The following is an 18413-nucleotide window of genomic DNA, read 5'->3' as shown; positions in this document are numbered from 1 at the left end:
TCTAATGTGAGTCAGGAGTTAGGAGAATAATGGAAGAATTTTTCTTGTTGAAATTTTTTTTACAATGGGGATTTTTCAGTTAGCAGTTTGAAGCTAATTCAACATGCACAGATTACCTTTTGAATATGAATGCACAAATAGAGTTATGGAACTCCAGGCAAAGAAGAAAGTTCCAGCGCTTTGTGTTTTTAAAACTTTTCCAAAAGAAAAATAAATTATCTAAGAGATATCTGGCTTTCCTAATTAGCTACAAGTGAACCAGTTAGCTGCTCAAACCTCACAATTTTCTCTCCTCCCCTCTCACCTTTCCTTTCTTCTCCCTCCCTTTTCTCCTTCCCATATAATTTTGATATGGTTATCAAAATGATGCTTTTTAAAATCATTATAACCATATCACTAGCTGACCTTATTCTGACTTCTTGTATCCCAAGCACCTTTCTCATGACAGGGCTTTCTGCTTAGCTTACTTTTAGGAAAGAATGTATGCTGGTCAGGCAATGTGGACACTCACTCTTCCCAGCAGTTATAATTGTTATTGCAAATTTATAAATTACCACTTTAGTTTATATTCTTTAGACTTTTGAGAGGTGGTGAATGTGAGTCATTGTGTCTGAATCTGATCAGTCTGATGCTCTGAATCTGATGCATTGATAAAATCAAATTCTGGAGTTGAAAGAGTGAGGGGTTGACCTTAGATTGTTGTGAATTAATTATAGTAAATGCTGTTTTCCAAGGGAGGCCTCAATCCACTTCTTCTTCTTCTTTTTTTTTTTTTTGAGACAGGGTCTTGCTCTGTCACCCAGGCTGGAGTGAAATGAAATGAAATGGTGCAATCATAGCTCATTGTATCCTCAAACTCCGGGGTTCAAGCAATCCTCCTGCATCAACCTCCAGAGCAGCTAGAATTACAGGTGCATGCCACCATGCCTATCTAATTTTCCTTTTTTTTTTTTTGGAAAGATGGGATCTTGCTTTGTTGCCTAGGCTGGTCTCCTGCCTCAACCTCCCAAAGCAGTGGGATTACAAGCATGAACCATTGTGTCTGGCCCCAGTCCACTTACTGAACTCAGCTCCAGAGCAGGCTGTTCACACTCCTGATAAGGACTTATTTAATGTTATCTTACATTGGAATCAATTGCTTATATGCCTATCTTCCTTCCTTGTTAGACTGTAAACTCTCTGAAGGCAGGGACTGTATATTGGTCTCTGTATTTGCAATAGTACATGTACTACATCTGCTACTCAGAAGGCATGCAATAAACAAATGTTTTCTGTGTTTGGCAGGTGGTGCCTGGTTGTTTTTGAAGGTTTATTTTTTAAATGAAGCATGATTTTTTTTTTCTTCAAATATTGTTTAGGGTATTCTATCATAGTATCACTAGAATAGCATCTGGCAGCAACTTTTGTATAAAAGTCTTTCAGAGGCAAAATTACCCTTTCAGGGTTTTCCTGAAACTTTCAGTAAGCTTTCAAAATTTAACAGATGTCTTTGATGTGCTTCCAATAGGTTGTAATAATTTAAATGTGGAAATTGGAAACAGGAACTATTTCCATGTTTTAGTTTTGTTTTCAAAACTCTTTTTATAAAATATTGAGTAAATAGAAAATCTTTATAAATGAAGATTAATAATACAATGAACATCTGAGTACCCAGTACCGAGTTTAAAAAATGGCATATTATCATTAGCTTTGAGATCCTGTGTGTCCCTTCACAGGACACACCTTCTTTTTTCTACAAAGGACCCAGTATCCTGAATCACATTGTTTCATTTAAAAGCAAAAATAAAAACAAAATCCAAACACTCTTGATGCTTATGAATGTTCTTGGCCAACCTTAGAAGTTGAAATTGATTTATGATCAGTTTTATGACTATTGTGCGTTTTGAGAGAAACAATTGGAAATCACAATTTCATGGGATTTTTTAAGGATTTGTCCCAAAACATGGTGACTAAAAGAGACTCTGGAATCTCTACAGGTGACTTGTTATATTATGCAGGAGGCAGTATGTGAGCAAAATAAAGGAAGGCTAGGCATAGGCTTAAGAAACCCAGATTCTGGGATTTATTAGATTTACATCAAGTAAAGTAATTCATGGGATCAATGTGGGGTAATAACTATCAGGACAAAAGTTAGGGATGTATTTTCCCTGAACTGGTATTACATATATAACTCTTTTTGTTGTTGTTGTTTGAGACAGAGTCTCATTCTGTGGCACAGGGTGGAGTGCAGTGACATGATCTCGGTTCACTGCAACCTCTGCCTCCCGGGTTCAAGTGATTCTCGTGCCTCAGCCTCCTGAGTAACTGGGATTACAGGCGCATGTCACCACACTCGGCTAAATTTTGTTTGTTTTGTTTTGAGACGGAGTCTCACTTTGTCGCCCAGGCCTGATTGCAGTGGCGCAATCTCGGCTCACTGCAACCTCCGCCTCCCAGGTTCAAGTAATTCTCCTGCCTCAGCCTCCCAAGTAGCTGAGATTACAGACGCCTGCCACCACGCCAGGCTAATTGTTGTATTTTTGGTAGAAATGGGGTTTCGCCATATTGGCCAGGCTGGTCTTGAACTCCTGGCCTCAAGTGATCCACCCATGTTGGCCTCCCAAAGTGCTGGGATTACAGTCGTGAGCCACCACACCCGGCCTAAATTTTATATTTTTAGTAGAGACAGGGTTTTGCCATGTTGGCCAGGCTGGTCTTGAACTCCTGAACTCAAGTGATCTGCCTGCCTAGGCCTCCCAAAGTGCTGGTATTACAGGCATGAGCCACCACGCCCAGCCTATATATGTAACTCTTATTAGCAGATTCTTCTGAGTATCCTGTGAGGTAAAAAACATCAGCAAATAATGGCTCTAGTTCTGTATGGGTTTTTGGATACCCCTGTTGTAGGAAATAGAAAAACACTTCTAAAACCTAATGTATGCCAATTGGTTCTATTATTTATTGCAAGATACAAAATGTGTTTAGTTTTTTGAAAAAAAATAAAAAATTAATGCTTTTCCTTTAAAAATGAACATTAATTCGTTAATTAACATCATTATTTTTAATGGATTATTTGGGTGTGCATGCAATAATCTTAAATCCTGGCCCAAGGGATAGCAATCCACACCAGTAGGTTGGTAGGGAAAAGCACATTACAGTAATAGATTTCAGTAACCTTCAAAAGGGAGCTTTTTAATGGTTCTGTGGCCCATTATAGTGTTATTTTGAAAATACAGTAATGGAAATACATGAAGCTGAAGACTGTGGTTAGATACATTAGGCTTCTTGAAAAAAGCCACTAGTCAGTAAAAAAGTGTCTCATTCTGAGTTTGCTACCTTCTATGTTATGCCCCAGAAATTAAATAAAATTGGTTTAAGACTTTGAAGCAGCAAAGTCTGTTGCACTTCAAAGAACACTTTGAGGGGAATTGATGGCTTGTTACTAATGCATTTACATAGCACCTACAAAAATTTCAAGAATAGTGAAACCTACACTGGGAGAGAAAAGGTCTCAGAAGCACATGCCAGGTGAAGTGGTGCCTGGAATCAGAATATGCTCTCTAGAGCTGCTCTTATTAACTCAGAAACTAGAGGTGATGAATTGGTGACATTTTAAGCAACTTGAATTTCATAACTTACGGATTCATGGACTTGCAGCAGGGATTTTATCTGTGTTATTCCTTTGATTTGTAAGACCTCTGGACTATAATTGTCCTTTACCCTGCATATTACTCATTATTAAAAATGATGTGTGCCTGTAGCAATAAAAGGGACTGTACAATGGGAAGTGACACTTATGAAATCATGCTTGGATTAAATTTAACTTCCTGAAGTCCAGAAGCATCTTATCAATGGAAAGTGACATCTGCCTGATGTTTTCTTTGAGATAGGTGTGGGAAGTACTGATTTATATACTTGAACTTACTCTCAACCTATTTTCACTTGTCACATGACAAATACCAGGAATGAAAAGATTAATGCCTATAGTTGTAAAACTGTAACTGAAATTTGACTCTTTTGAGTCAATGTTCCAAGACAGCACTATTTTTTCCCTTGTAAAATAAAGTAAGAACTTTTCACTTTTCAACTTTTTTGGGCCCTAAGAAAATAACTTCCAGTTTCTGGCTCCTGTAGGCCCCACTCCAGTTTGTATAACCCATTTTTCATCACTCAGATAAGTTCCCAGGAAACAAATACCTTGATTGTTTTTTTAATTCAGCAGGAAGACTATATCAGTAATTTTTTAAAGGCAAGTTTGTTCATCTCATTTCCTGTTTAACTCCCTTCAATGACTTCCTATTGGCATTAGGATAAGAAGCAGAATCCTTAATGTGTCCTCTAAGACTGGACAGTGTCTGGCACTTGCCAGTCTCTCTAGTCTCATTGCTTGTTAAACATTGACCTTTATGGATCCTGGAAAGCCAAATTCTCTTGCCTTGGGGCTTTCACATACGTTATCTGTTGAGAAGCATAGACCCGAAGGTGGTCTATCACATTGTAAGAAGGAAATACAGGCAATTTTCACTGAATTCAAGAAACATACTGGAAGGAAAAATTAAAATGAGGAATAGAAAACTACAGAATATGAATGTTTTGGCAACTACCAGAGTGAGATGAGCCAGGTCAACAGCTGGTGCTCTGCCAAATGGAGCAGAGTCAGTTTAGACTGAACAGCTGAGATACCACGTCTACTTGCCCTGGGATATAGGCCCTTTCCTTCTCCAAGTGATATTTACATTGGAAAAGTCATATGGAAATGAGGAAACCAGAAATTGAACAACACACTTGTGAACCTGAAACACAACTTCAAAACTGCAAGATTTCTTATTGATGTGGTGGTAACTGATGAATAAACCAGTCACTCGGGTATCCATGTTGCCTGACTGGTTCCAATGGTGGTGCTGCTGGTAGGTGGGAGCGTCACAACTGGAAAATAGTACAACTTGTTAATCTAATAAAGTAACTTTTGATTAGATTGGATTTCTAGCCCTGTGACAAGTTTATTGCTGTGATTAAGGGGTTAGAGTAGGTAGGAGAAGGGAAAACACATCTTCAGCTTGTGTGTACTTTCTCCATACTTCACCTGGCCAACCCAAGCTCCTTCTCCAGACTAATGCACTCCTTTCTTCTCAATCAAATTCTTCTCAGCCACCTATTTTTGTTAGTAATAGACCTAGAGTCTTCACTTTCTTGGAACTTATCACAGTTTTACTGGAGTGTTTATTTGTGCACTGTCTGTCTCCTTTATTGTAGGAAGTAAGTCCATGAAAGCCAGAATCAAATGAATCACTTGCCACAGAATCTACAGCATTTAGTAAATGCCAGTCATACAGTAAATGTTCAATAATGAATACACAGATTCTGGTTATATCAGTTAAAAGGTTTTATTTACAAATGATGGAGAAACTCAACTCAAACTGTTTTAAGCAGAAAGAGAATTCATTGGCTTACACAAATAAAAACTCAGAGGTGATGCTGGCTTTGGGCACATTTGACCAGAGGTTCAGGTGACATCACCAAGAGCCGAGATTATCTGTGTCTGTCTGCTCTACTTTCTGCAGTCTTGCTTTCATCCACCAAGTGATCACCACCTGCTCTTCCAGGTTATCACTGTTCTATTGGTTTATATGTATGATTTTGTGTCAGTACCATGCTGTTTTGATCATTACAGCATTGTAGTAGATTTTGAGATCAGATAGTGTGATGCCTCCAGCTTTGTTCCTTTTGCTCAGGATTGCTTTGGATATTTGAGGCTTTTATGGGGTTCCATATAAATGTTAGAATTATTTTTAAGCCTTTGAAAAATTTCATTGAAATTTGATAGGAATTGCATTTAATCTGTAGATTCCTTTAAATAGTATGGACATTTTTACAATGTTATTTCTTCTATTCCATGAACACATGTATCTTTCCATTTATTTGTGTCTTTATCAATTTTTCTCATCAATGTTTTATAGTTTTTGGTTTATAAATCTTCTATCTCCTTGGTTAAATTTACTCCTTTTTTTCTGATGCCATTGTAAATGGAACTGCTTTCTTGACTTCTTTTTTGGGCAGTTCATTGTTAGTGTATAGACACGCTACTAAGTGGTGTATGTTGAGTGCTGAGCCATTTGTCTACTAACCTATAAAATGCTCTGATCATTCTAGAACTGGGTCTTCCCTTGCTCTTGTTCGTGCCCTTAAAAGCTGAATGCTTGCTACTAACTAATATAGAAATAAGGATTTTAAGCCTAAATCTGAGGTTCAAGCTTGGGTAAATAAACAATTATGTCTCACAGTGATAGTTGATGAGAGATCTTTGGAAGAAAATAATTTGATTACTAGTTTTACAATGATAAGCAACAGACAGGTCTGACATTTGTAAGTCTTGGTGCCCTCTAGTGCATATTAACAAAGAGCACCTTAGGAGAGTGGCCGGCAAAAGTCTTATTTAGTACTCTTCATGTTTCATTTCTTGTTATCATGAATTATTTCTTCTCTTTAATGTTGATTGACTAGTGTTTAATCGTGTAGGAATGTAACCTTTAGCTGGGAGGCTTGTGATGAACACAAGTTTTGCAAACATATTTGTTATTATAAATTGCATTTATGGCAAAATATATAGACTACGCTTATTATAGGTAAATAAATTTTGTTTACATAAGCTGAAAATAAACCACCTGTGTTAATTAATCTCCAATTCTGTCAAAGAACTCACTTGTTTTCTGTAAGCTGATTAACCCGGTACTTTATAAAGGTCATGTATTTACCTGTTAGGAGGATGTTTGTAAACACTTGTGGTGTGGGTTTCTTGAGGACTGCTTGAGATAAAGGGCCTGCAGCAGATTCCATTGTAAATATAACATGACTGCTGATTCCCTACCTAGTTGTCTATCTCTATCTCTAAATAGTTCCTGTTTGCTATTTCCTATCACTATGCTTTACTACCTGTTGGAACCATAGTTGTTTCTTACAACTTCCTGTTGCTTCACGCATTATCCCTTTCTGAAGGACTCTCTATCCTGCCTGCTGAGCTGCACATTCTCCCTGCTCTACCACTCAGTCTCTTCCTCTGGGTGCACATCCAGCCCCCTGTCCCAGCCTCTCCCAGTCTTTTGTCTCACCACTGTAACATGCGAAGTGAAAAATGTTATATTTCTCTTTCTAAAAAATTCAAATTTTAATGTAAATTAAGCTGCCTTTCATAGCTGTGTGATAACCTAAATTAAGCTGCCCTTTGTAGCTGTGTGGTTCTTAACAGATTTTCTTTTGATAGGTCAAAAGAAATTGAATTGAGAGGCTGCTCGGTTGAAACAAACATTTTTATATATCCTTCTGCAGGGACTGACAACCTCTAGACCATTTGTTCTCAAATTTCTGAGGGCACAAGTTTACCTGAGGATTTACTAAAATCCTAGGCTCTCTCCACAGAGGGAAGTAGGTCTTATGTGGAATGTGAGAGCTTTCCTATATATAAACTTTCCTTGTTATTTTGTTGCAAGTGGCCTGGGGTTTGCCCTTTGAGATGTAGTACTATGATGAAATAGAGAAATCCACAAAGGCTCTTTCTAATGCTTAAGGCAGAAAAATATGTGATTTGGACTTTCTCCCTTTTTGTTTGATTGAAAGACTGATCAAAGGGGAGAAAAGCATATTCTCAGAGAGATAGCAGACATTGTTTTGGTGTTTCATATGGACTGGTGTACCATGCAGGTGTTTTGTTATTGAGTAAGGAAAACTCTCAGTTGGCTTATCACCTGACTGGATTGTCCTGAGATTGGATGATACAGTCTCATTGTCCTTATTAGGAAACAAAGATTTTAATTCCCGGTTCACATCATTATTTTTCTGGTAGAATTTGGCTTGGTACTCAATTAAAAAAAAGTCTTAAAAAGAAAACTTTAGCTCTAATTTCAACTCATTCTTTGAGATTTCTTGAATGTATTCCAACTTGCTGACTACAAAAATGGTAGCTGGGAACATACCATTGTCCATCCTTCCTTCCATCCATCCATCATCCATCCATGCATCCATCCATCCATCTATTCATCAATCCATACATACATCCATCATTCACATACTTATTAAACATCTATTTTGTGCCAAACCCTGTACTAGATAGACATGGAGAAATAGCCATGAACAAAAATGACAGTGTAATTTTGATGAGCACAAGTAAGAAAAAACAGAAAGTATTCCAAAAGTAAGATCTAATTGAAAAGGTGGGTGTGGAGTGGCGGCATAAAAATTGGGGAATACTTTTGAAAGATTCCCTAATGAAATGATATTTAAGCTCTGATCTTGAGGATGAATAGGAGTTAGGCTAACAAAAAGGGGGAAATTTCCTGTGTGCATGATGTGGGAAAAAGCCAGGCCTGTTCAAGGACCAGAGTGAAGAAAGTCACTGAGGGAATTAGGAGTGAGTCAACAGATGGGCCAGGAGTGGCAGACAGAGAGAGCTCGCCAGAAACAGTGCACTATGGCAACACTCATGTGCAGTGAAATACCACTGAGTGGCTCAAGGTGAAGAATGAGGATGGTGTTTTCTTTCAAAAAGGACAGATACGCTGCTGTATGGAGAATGGATTGGCAGAAAAAAAAGAAGCAAAAATGAATGCTGGAGATGAGTTAGAAATCTACTGCAGTAGTCCAGGAGAGTGGTGGTTGTGGATGGTTCTATGATAATGATAGTGGAATTGTAGAGAGTAGATCTGAGATATAATTTGGAATTTGGTGATATATTCTTAGACATGGAGACAAAAGTCAATGAGGTGTGACAGAGTTCTCCAGGTTACTGGCTTAAGCATCTGAGTGGAGGGCTATGCATTTTACTGAGGTCAGAGATACCAATGGAGAGAAATGCTTGGGAAGGGAACTCACATTTAACTCCTACTGAGAGTGGGTCATCCAAGTGGAGCTGTCAAGTAAGTCATGTAGAAATCCAGAACAGAGTCATGCTTACAGATGCAAATTTGGGAGTCATCTATATGTGACTATATGATTATATGATTATATATAATTACTATATATGACTATATGATTACTGAAGTCGTGGGATTGATGGATTCACCTTGGAAGGTGAATAGAGATGGAGAAGGCATTACATATGTTGCTAAGAAGGGGAGATCCAGAGAATACAGTGAGAGACTGCCTCTGAGAGGAGAAGGACATGTTTACTAATACAAAAAAGGAAAGAGAAAGAGATGGATGAAGATGCAGGTAAATTTAGATGAGGGTTATTGTCCCCCACCTCCCCCCCCCATAGAAAGTTAAGAGCTAACTTCTCTATGGAGTTAGCAGCAAGGTTATCAGCTAAGAGTAAGAAAGATGGAAGTGAGATTGGAGGTCTGGGGAGGGAAGAGAGGGTTAAAAAGCAGTGTTTTTTAAAACATCAAATATGCTGTTGCTGCACTGCCTAGAATGCATGCCTTCAATGACACTTCAAGGATGTAAAGCACTACATTTTAGGCTGCTAAGGGAGAATTGTCTATTTGGAGTATGCATACAATTCTGTTCTTGCTGAACACAGCTGCCCTGAGAAAGTGGCCTTTGACTTTAGACCAAGCAAGAAGTAGTCCCTGCAAAAAACCCAGTGAAGGCTTTGAAGTAGGCAACAGGATAACCCCATCTTTGCTGACCTTAATGGTTGAATTTCTATTTCAATAATGGCCTGTGGAGAAATCTATAAAAGATTTACCTCTGGTGTAAAATTTTACCAAAAGCTGTTGTTAAGGATACTTAAGTACTTCATTGTTTGGTTCTCTCAGAATCTTGTATCAAGCTGAAGAGTTTTCTAGTGAAACCTTTGATGGTCATGTTTAACAGCTGCTCATAATGTCATGATGTGAATTGATTTAAAGCCAAACCCTGTAAGTGGGATAAATGTCCCTCTCTCTGTTTTTCCAGTCCTAGCACATATTTAACCACATTATCTTCTTCTTTCTTGATTTTATTTACTCATTAGCCGTGTTGTAATGAAGATTCCACAGTGACTAATTATTCGGGCTCACAAGGAGGTTGAGATACGTCAGTGCTGGCGTTAAGGCTATAGTGCAAAACAGCTTTCTCTTCTCTCTCAAGCTGCCATCACGGAGGTACAAAATTACAACCTGCCATTTAAACACAGAGAGAATTCCCCTAAAGGTTTGTAGAATAAAACACCACAGAAGAGGCTAAGGGGAGAGTAACACTGATCATTTAGTGCTATGAGCTCTGTAACAGTTCTGAAGAGATAGAACAGAATTTAATTTACTGAAAGTGAATTCATGGAAAACTACTCAGGGTTGGTGCACATGCCTGTTTTTTCTTTTATGTTTCTACATAGTTATTTTTCACTTCCACAATTCACCTTTCTCCAACTTGCTGTAAGAGAGAAAACCTTACTTTTGTGATATTTTTCTTCTTCCAGTATAACTTCCTTTTCTTTACTGTAAAGTCCCTAAATTACCCTAATCTTTCTGTTTTCCAAAAAACTACAATGTTTGCTTCTCTTAATATCTTTAGATCTTACATTTGTTATTCTCTCTGGGCACACAGCACTCCTTCCTTCCTTCTCTTTTCACCCCTTTTTACTCTTCACCAAGTATTTAGTATTCACCAAAATCTCTTCCCAGTATTTTCACTGAGATCATGGTTCCCCCAGAGAAGAAAAAAAAGCACCTTAGTGCAATGAATATGCATTAGCTTACTTAATATGTTAAAATATTAAGAGTATTTGCTTTGTAAAAGATAACCACATTAAAAGGAACTCACAGCAATAAATACTGGTGGAATCTCATGTATTTTGGCCCTTGAATTTGGATCATGGGATCTTTTAGGACTGCCTGCACTGCCCACATTCAAAGTTAAAATTGGCCACATTCAAAGGCTTGGTTCCTGTTTTCTTTCTTTCGTTTTTTCTTTTTTCTTTTCCCTCACGCTACCTAGTCTAAGATCCTGTTTTCTTAAACACTTGGTGGGTAATCTATATGAGTTCTTGACCATGTGTCCTTTTCCCCAGGGGCACACCCTCTGACCCTTGCCTAGTGTAGGCTCCCCATGGAGAGTAGAAGGAATGCTGAAAGCCTGACAGTACTGTTTTGGTCCTGACACCCATGGCTACCATGCAACATCTATCAGCCTCATATTCTTTACCTTTTTATGGGGATGACACCTACTGACCTTTTCACAGGCAGTTGTGGACTCCTATGGCACTCTTTCAAAATTTAGCAAACCCTGTTATAATCTTTTTCTTTTTTAAAAAATGTGGCTGTCTTTAATCCTTGATGAAAAGTTTAAGAACAGTTTTGTTTTCATCTTTTTATATACATTTTCTTCCAGTGTCTAGTACAGAGTAAGCACATTGTAAGGGCTCAAAACAATCTTTTAAAATAAATTCAATTCAATAACATTCAAGGAGATCTACATGTAAAGCCTTTTTCTAGGTGTAATGGGGATGCCAAAATGAATAAGAACTTAAAATCTACATGAGAGACAGGAAGACAGCTAAGTGCACAGCTCAGAGAACGAAAGTGAGATCATGGAGATACTGAAGAACCATTTGAGGAAAGATTGATCACAATGGGAGAAATCTGGGAAGTGTTCTTCAAGAATGTGCATTTCAACTAGTCTTGAAAGATGGGAAGAATTTGGGCATGGAGAAGCTCCTAAGCAGGGGAGGAAGAGCTTCTCTGCCCACTGCTATGCAGAGGAAAAAGTCAAGTGAGATTGGACTGATTTCTAACACATAATACTCTTAGCAGAAAGCTTGAAAATTTGTCATTCATAATTAATAGAATAAGTGTCAGAAGTTCCTCTTTGATCAGATTTCAGAGTTCAAGCAAAGAGCTAATAAATAATTCATTGTCCCTAAGTGTTATCTTTATCTGCAAATTTTCCCTAGATTTTGTATACACACAATGGAACAATAACCATTTCCTTCTTTTAATAATTTTCATAAGGGAGTTAGACAGGTTGGGATGACCTTTCTGCTCAGAATAAGTGAAAGAAATATATAATTTGCTTATACATAATTTGGCTCATTATTTTTAAAAACGCAGAGTTCTGTATGGGCATAAGATGTCAAATTGTGTCCAAGAGGCCAACATCCCTGGGCCTTCTTTATCCATGATGGAATTATGATTCTTGGTAGTAAGTGTTCAAGAAGACTTACTCCATCTTCTGTCCTGTCTTCTCTCCTGGGCCTGAGCCAGCTCAGACCCTAAGCTGGGGTTCTGGGAGTCATGCAGAGAAGTATCTGTGAGAGCTTCATGAAGCTATCAGGATGTTCTCCAAACACTCAGCAGTGCACAGGTTTGGTGCGTTTGGCACTAGGCCATCATGAAGACAATAGGCATGTTTCAGATAGCTCAATCTTCCTCTCTTCTAGTCCTTCCTCTAGTAAAACATCTTCAAGAGTCGAGTTTCCATTCTCAGATTCCACAACTTGCCCTTTACCTTTGGATTAGAGAATGCTTTTGCTGTTTTCTTTGACACAGATTGATTATAACAATGCTTTAGACTATAAAGGCTGCAGGATAAGAGATGCTACAGTATGGGAGAAAGGCTTGAAGTTTAAACTGTCAAATAGCAGATCTCTAAAGTGAGAATCCTCAAAAGGAGATTATAAATAGAATATGGATCACAGATAGTGATGTAAGAAGAAGGGAAACTTTCTAATTCAGGTTGGAGTAATGGAAAGCATGAATACCCTTTCTAGCAGATGCCACGGTGCCCTGCCTAGATTCCTTTGGGTCCATCCTCCAGTTTCCCCATTTGTTGCTGCTAGTAACTCACTCCTATGACCTTCAGAGGATTGCCCTTGGGCAGTGGAGTCAGCATGGAGAGCTGGAAGAGTGTGGAAGAGTCCTTTGCTATTCCTTCTGGGCATCTTCCAGCCAGTGACTAAGTGGTGTGGGAGGACCAAAACTCTGTTCCTTTACCTCTAGATGGAGAAATTTTGAAGGGTAGTTTTCACTCTAGAGCTTCCTGCAGGAAGAGGCTGAGCCTGGGTCTTCCATGAGACATACCCTTGCTTGCCTTGGCCCCCTTCCCAATCCTGTTTCTTCTACCCCTTACTCTTGTGATAGCACATCCTTAATAAATCATTTTTATCTAAATCCTGGGGTGAGGGTCTGCTTAAGGGAGAACCGGATCTATGATAGCCTTATCACACAAACTAGGATGAAACATTCCCCTCATTTTGGAGTGCAAGAAGGAGAAAGAAGAGTCGTTTCACTGTTAGCAAGATAGACTGTTCTGAAATACAGAATTATAACTCTGCTTCTGTCTGCTACTCTATGAGAATAAATAAAAAGAGTGATAGTAGTACTACCAAATAGATATAAACGCATAGGAATTATTGGTCACAATGTTTTTGAAGCAAGATTTCAGAGGACAAATATATTCTGCTTCTCATCTTATTGATTAAGTACTACATTCATTTTTTTTTCCAGATTACTTTACATTGAAAACAAATATGCTCAGGGAGAAAAAAGATGGCCTTTCTCCTCTAGTGAATAACATAAATATAACTTCTGCTGATTTTTGACAGGATAATCTCTCTATATCCTGACAATAATCCATTTAAAATTGGTCTGTGTGGCTGCTCCTGTTTCCCACATAACCAAGACAATAATCACGCTAGTAACTGTGGTTGCTACCTTTGCTTCTTGGTGGCTTATGGAGAGATCAGGTAAATGGCCAAATACAGGTAAACTGACAGCTCACTGTCAGGAACAAGGAAAAGAGAAAAATGATTCAGGAGTCAAAATGTCACAACTGAAACTGAATTAGTCTTAAGGAATTGTATCTAGACTGATCATCACCTAATAGGGTACTGGGGAATACAAAGAAGACAGGAAGACTTGGTGTCAGGTCTTCACGATGGGCACTGAACTGCACACATTTCCTCATTCTAGATGCCTTTGTCATCCTTTCTTAACATCTCTTCTTACATTCAGGATTAATATGAAGTGTCTGTGGCTTGTGGGTTTAGTTGTTGCTGTTGTTTTTCTTTTTTCTTTCTTTCTTTTTTTTTTTGAGACGGAGTCTTGCTGTGTTGCCCAGACTGGAGTGCAGTGGCGCGATCTTGGCTCACTGCAACCTCCGCCTCTTGGGTTCCAGCAATTCTCCTGCCTTAGCCTCCCAAGTAGCTGGGATTACAGCCTGCCACCACCATGCCCGGCTAATTTTTGTATTTTTAGTAGAGATGAGGTTTTGCCATGTTGGCCAGGCTGGTCTCGAACTCCTGACTTCAGGTGATCCACCCACCTTGGCCTCCCAAAGTGCTGGGATTACAGGTGTGAGCCACCGTGCCCGGCCGTTTTTCACCACATTCTCTCTGTTTTATTTGCCAGAGGATTGTTTTCTTCCTTTTTTAAAACTCCCCACTGTAAGCAATCCAGGAGTGTCTTAATCTCTCTTATAAAATAGATAATTTCTGCAAAATTATTTTTGCCTCTAGGTTTATAATTTGAGTTCTTTATTATTTACTCAAGAGCATTCTGATATTTAAAGAAACCCTGCAGTGATTTCTTTAGAAAAAATAAATATCTTATTGAATTATGTACAGTCATTTTCAGGTTCTTTTGTGTAGTATTTTTTTTTTTTTTTGCACAGCCTGAATTTTATCATCCAGGGAACTTGATTTTAGATGTTCTGCAAACAAATATTGATTTCATGCAAAGTATATATTATCTAAATCGTCTCCCTGTATCTCTAGAGATCTGAGGATAGTCACCTGGGGCCCAGGCACTTCTTCCACTGTGAAAGTCAAAGGTTTTCAATACAAATAACCCATTAAGGGAGGGTAAAATTGACCACAGAGAATGTCTTTCATCCTCTGTGTCTGGCTTGCCAGTTTAGGACCATCTGGTAACCTCAGATACTTTCCCCTCCATGCTCTCTGGTAACTAAAGCAGTCCCTCTTATCCAATTGTAATGACCTGGAATAGGGTAGTCTCTGGGCCTCTATTTTAAAATCCTTAAAGTTTTAAAATACTTACTTTTGTCTAAAACATAGACTTAGCATAGTGTCTTGGGTGTCACCTAACACATCTGATGTTATAATGGATTTAAAGGGCATGAACTATTTTTCCTCTGTAAGATGACCTGCTTGGTTTCTAATCTACGACAAGGTTTTATAATTTAGTGAAATAGAGTTAAATTAAGTAAGTTTCTGAAATGTAGCCCTTTGCTGTTTAGGTGCAAGGGGAAAGATAAGGATTCAAGAACACCTGATCTTGAAATTCTCTTTCTGGACTCGTTTCCCAAGGCTTTTGAACAGTCTTGTTACTGTTCAAATTGAGAGCTTGCCAGAGTTTTTGGCTGCTACAGCTTCTTAGAATTTAACACTTTCTGGTGCTGCATCTTTTTTTCTTGGTCACTTTGCAATATTGTGGATTTCAGCTTCTGGCATTCTAACACGAATAATCCATCCATACTGAACAGTTCTAAGGAGCCAGAAATTGGCTCCTTCAACTAATGTTTGAGTATGGACTTCTGGTAAATATGGCAGGTTCACAAAAGCACTTATCACCACTGCCTCCTGAAATTTAGATTTGATTATAATGGAAAGAAGAAAATAGCAATTGAGAGATATCAAGCAAATTCTGGCAAATGGAACATATATAAAGAATCTCTCCAACCCTGTGCAGAGAGGTGAGTTTCCTTTTATTCTGGAGAAGTATTCTGAAGCATGATATGGTCTCAGGGGGATCTGGTACAGCTGAGGACAGGGAGAAGGTACATGCAGATAACAGGATATTCAGTGAGAATCTGCATACAGAATGAGGAATGCCTTAGTTTCTTTTTCCTGCTTAGCATCCAGCTCTCTAGATGTCAGATGAATACCTCTTAAAGGTAAGATGAGAGGAAAGAGATGGGCCTATGAGAGAGATGTTCAGAGGTACCTTGAGAGTATTCCTGAGAAATGGTCAAGTTCCCAACCTGCAAGTCAACAAAGTTTGCCTTCATCCAATATCCTTAAATATGAATGAATCCACCCAAGGATCACCAGACATTTGAGGAAGGCTTTACCATGAAAAACACAGGCCAAAACAAAATGGAGGGGAGAGGAAATTCCAGAGGAAATAGAAATAGGCAAGGAGCACAAGAAAACATCTTTTAAAAACAATATTGCCGAAGAGATAAGAAGCAATTGCATTTATGAAAGAGGAGCAGCATGAGATAAAAAGGGGACTATTCAGAGAAGAAAAAGAAAGCACCTGGAAATTAAAACTGTGATAGGACAAAAAATTGAGGAACTCACCTAGAAAATAGAAACAGTAACACCACCACAAAGTGTTGACAAATAGGAAGGTTCATAGTCGTGGATTGCCTAGTAAGAAAATAATATCATTTGAAAGTGATGATGTGTATCTTTTACTTTCCATATAATTATTTCTCTTATTAGTTATTCTTGTGTTATCTAATTGCCTTGGGCTTCCAGTACAACACTGAAGAGTATAGAAATAGCAGCCATCCTTATTTAGCTCCTGACTTGAATAGATACCCTTTAGCTGGTTGAGGATGACCCCTTATATTCCTGGCTTACTTATCGCTATGGTTTAAATATGTCTCCTCCACAATTCAAGTGTTGCCAATCTGCTAGTATTAAGAAATGGAGCGTTTTAAGAAGTAATTAGGCCGTGAGATCTCCTTCCTCATTAATGGGAGTAAGGCCTTTATAAAAGAGGCTTCACATAATTCTGCTAGCTTATTCTCTTACCCTCCCACCTCCCACCATGTGAAAACGCAGCAAGAAGGCCCTCACAAGATGCTGGCACCTCAATCTTAGACTTCCTAACCTCCAGAACTGTGAAAAATAAATTCCTGCTCTTTATAAATTACCCAGTCTTAGTTATTCTGTCAAAGCAGCACAAAGGGACTAAGACAGTTACTATCTTTAATCATGAATGAGTGTTGAATTTTACAAAATGAAGATTTGCAAGTCTCCATTCAGAAGTTCATATGTGTCTATATAGCCTTTAAACTGTTAAAACAGTGTTTTATTGGTCCAGGAATATAGTACAGAATTGAAAGTGAAGGTAAAATAAACATGCTTGTTTTATTCCCAATAAATCCTTCACAAAAATATATAATATTCTTAATATAAAATTTTTTAAGGAAATACAACATTAATGATGCAGCAATAACAACAATTTTAATTATGACTTTTCCTTAGGTATCATTTAGGACAGAGTTAATTTGATAGGGGAGAAATAATTGTCTTGAACCTAATTTGTTAATCTAATTATTTTGTTTACATCAGTGTGGTGATATTTTACCGGTATCGCAATCACTTTTAGACAAAGTTACAAACCCTATGATAAGGGTAACTTCGACACCCATAAATCAATAACTAAATTTAGTTAGTTAACAAAAAATCAAGTTCATCTTGTATTCCACTGTGCTGATAGAGTAACCTATTGATGGTGCGTATATTTTTACTTGTGTGGACTGTCAAAGTTCAGACATGAGTCCCGCAATATGAGCTGGACAATAGAACTCTTTAAACGTTGAAGAATAAAAAACAAAGTATGCTCTGAATTACTTGGACCAGAGAAACAAAGAAGTGATTTGGGAAGTAAATACTAGATTAGTAGTGAAAGTTCTGCTTAGAAGATCTCTGAAAAACAAAAACATTAAGGTGGTAAGTATCCTGGACTCTGGAGTCAGAATGCCTGGATTTGAATCCCAACTCTATCCTTACTGGCTGTGTGGCTTGAGGAAAGTACTTGCCCTCTGTAAGCCTTAGTTTCCTCCTCTTTAAAATGAGGCTATAATAGTGCCTACCTCATAGGGATGCTATAAGAATCCAGTGAATTAATATATGCCATGGAATAGTGCCTGATCACTTAGATGTCTATAATGTCACCTATTACTTAATTGTTATTTTTAAGCTCAGAAACATGCATCTCTCTCTCTTCATAGATTACCATGGGACCATTGATAGTCTTCCTGTCTCCATCAGAGAATTAGTGTATGTGTGCTTGTGTATATGTGTAGTGTGCTCCATGTTAGCCAGAATAACCCAGTGAGTCATAATCGCAGAGCCTCATGCTGACAGCCCCCTATGTAATAAAACTTACAGAAATTGGATTACAATGTCATTGAGTAGTTGCCTCTGTTTCTGTATGACAGCAAGTTTTCCACATTCTGGCAAGCCTCCTAGTGTGTTTTGGATCAGAGCTATATGCCAGAACCCCAGGTTCTAAATTTACTTCCTACCTTGAGCTGTTTGGCTTCAGGGTTGGGTTTTACTTTTATGAGGTATGTTGGGATTTTAGAAGGAAACTCAAACTGTGATCCACAATGTTTCTTGGCATTTCTGGAAAACAGACACTTATTAAGCCACACATGGCTTTGAAAATGTTATACTTTCTTCTTGAGCCTAATAAAACAGCAACAACATTCTTCTTGAGCACTGGATAATCTCTTGGTTCCTCTTTCATACGTGATATTATAATTGT

Source organism: Mandrillus leucophaeus, unplaced genomic scaffold, assembly GCF_000951045.1.
Source record: "Mandrillus leucophaeus isolate KB7577 unplaced genomic scaffold, Mleu.le_1.0 Scaffold148, whole genome shotgun sequence".
Classification (NCBI taxonomy): Eukaryota; Metazoa; Chordata; class Mammalia; order Primates; family Cercopithecidae; genus Mandrillus; species Mandrillus leucophaeus.
This window is presented reverse-complemented; position numbering follows the sequence as displayed.